We start from the raw sequence: 1824 nt of genomic DNA, 5'->3' as shown, positions 1-1824 counted from the left end.
TCTCTGTCTGTAGAACCAAGACCATGTTTTATGGAGGATGACAGTAACATAGTCGTTGCGATCGTGTTTAATAGCGAGGTCCTTACGCGAAATGTATGTTGCAGGCAGTAGAATCCTTCTGCGGTCAGCTACCTGGCGAGTGTAATCCGACTGCTGATAAAAAAGGATAAATTACTCGCTATGCATAGTGACTCTCATGATGAAGATATTTAATTAGCCTATCAATTTGATATCAATGATGTGCCGTTTGAAGGGTGCAAGCGGTGCCTAGGATACCACGGATATGATTCGGGAGTGGGAGCGGTAAACAGGCGTTTTTTCGTTGCGGCCATCTCTTTTAATGAAATTTCATTCTCCCACCTACACACGGAGAGACAGCCGTCCTAATAAAATCAGATGTATTACCGAATTTATAAAGTGATACGTAGTACAAACCTGATATTCACAACTTGTCTGTGCTGTTACCTTTACAGCCCTCGTATGTGGCGAAGCATTTTGTTACTTTAAGGGAGTTCGATAGGGAGGAGGCATCCTGTGACAGAGGTAGATTTTAGCACTCCGACACGAGCTAAAAATGAGTTTAATTTTCTAGTTCTGTGATGCAAGACGTAACAGATATTAAGCTGATTAGAACAGATTTTTTACATGATGAGAGAATACTTAGAGGAAATGTAACCTACGCCATTGTGGTGTACAGGATTTTGACAAGTAACGATACTTTAGTGATGTGAAAACGCGTGTGTGTCCCAATTTCTTCTGTCTTCGAAAAGGTATAAAAGGGAGAAATCTACATTTCGCGTGAGAAATTAGAGGTGTATGGTCAACAACATCACTGTCTCGGATTGGATAAAGTGGATTTTTTTAAACTGGGACCCTTTATCGGGGTGACATTGGTTAGAACTATTGTATACATCCAGGCTGCTGCTGTTTCACTCACAGTTTGCCATGGCAGGAGTGATCACGATGAGTCGGCGACCGAAGTAACGGATTAGCTCAGCCTGTGACGGCCGGTTAGGCACCAAGAATGCGCCGACCTTTCTGCTCTTGCCTGCACCAGCGGGGGCTAGTGAAGTGTCCAGTGTGCTGGGTTAATGGTGTCAGAAGCAGACGTCTGTGTTGCTTAGATGATTCAAAATGGTGTCTGCACTAAACGATTACTCCACCGATGCAAATTGATCGGTTGACTGCTTGGTGACAGTCTCCTTCCGACCTCTGAGCATTTGGTATGGTGGGCGTGTGGATGCTGGGGGATGTGAGTGCAGCTGCCAGCACAGCCGATACATGTGCGGGTCTCCCCTCACAGGCGCTCATGAAACGATGCAGTATCGCTGCTGGCTGTGGATGGTGCGACCGTGGCTCCCGGCAGTCACGCGTAGGGAGCGCTCTTCGCAGTTGCGAGTTTATGGGATCAGGATTTTTTGACCTGATACGTTTAGTGGAAACATTGTGGTGGAGGAGGGTGCTTGTGCTCTCAAACGTTGGTTCATGCAAGACCTCGCATATATTTAAGCACCACGATATATTTATGGAGGAAATTTCTTTACTTGATTTGCATAACGTTTACGCTTGATACTTAAACAGCGAAAATATATTTTAGTGTGAAGAAGGATCATCGTAAGATGGAGGGGAGCGTTTTAAGCGATCTATTTGACTCTGTAAATTGAAAACAGTTGATTTGATAGGGTAATGTAAATGGATTATTTCATTATATTTTTGATATCGAAATTGCGTTAGCTCTCTCTTTGTCTCCAGCATTAGCCAATGGGAGCGCAGTATTCTGAGTAGAGATGGTTCAAATGGCTCTGAGCACTATGAGACTTAACA

At 44.2% G+C, this 1824-nt stretch overlaps 1 pseudogene; it reads right to left on the bottom strand.

The window, feature by feature from the left end:
- Positions 1-515: 515 nt before the first annotated feature.
- LOC124799709 lies at positions 516-671 on the bottom strand (annotated as a pseudogene).
- Between the last annotated feature and the right edge of the window lie 1153 nt (positions 672-1824).

The sequence above is a fragment of the Schistocerca piceifrons genome, chromosome 5 (genome assembly GCF_021461385.2).
Source record: "Schistocerca piceifrons isolate TAMUIC-IGC-003096 chromosome 5, iqSchPice1.1, whole genome shotgun sequence".
NCBI lineage: Eukaryota > Metazoa > Arthropoda > Insecta > Orthoptera > Acrididae > Schistocerca > Schistocerca piceifrons.
This window is presented reverse-complemented; position numbering and strand designations above follow the sequence as displayed.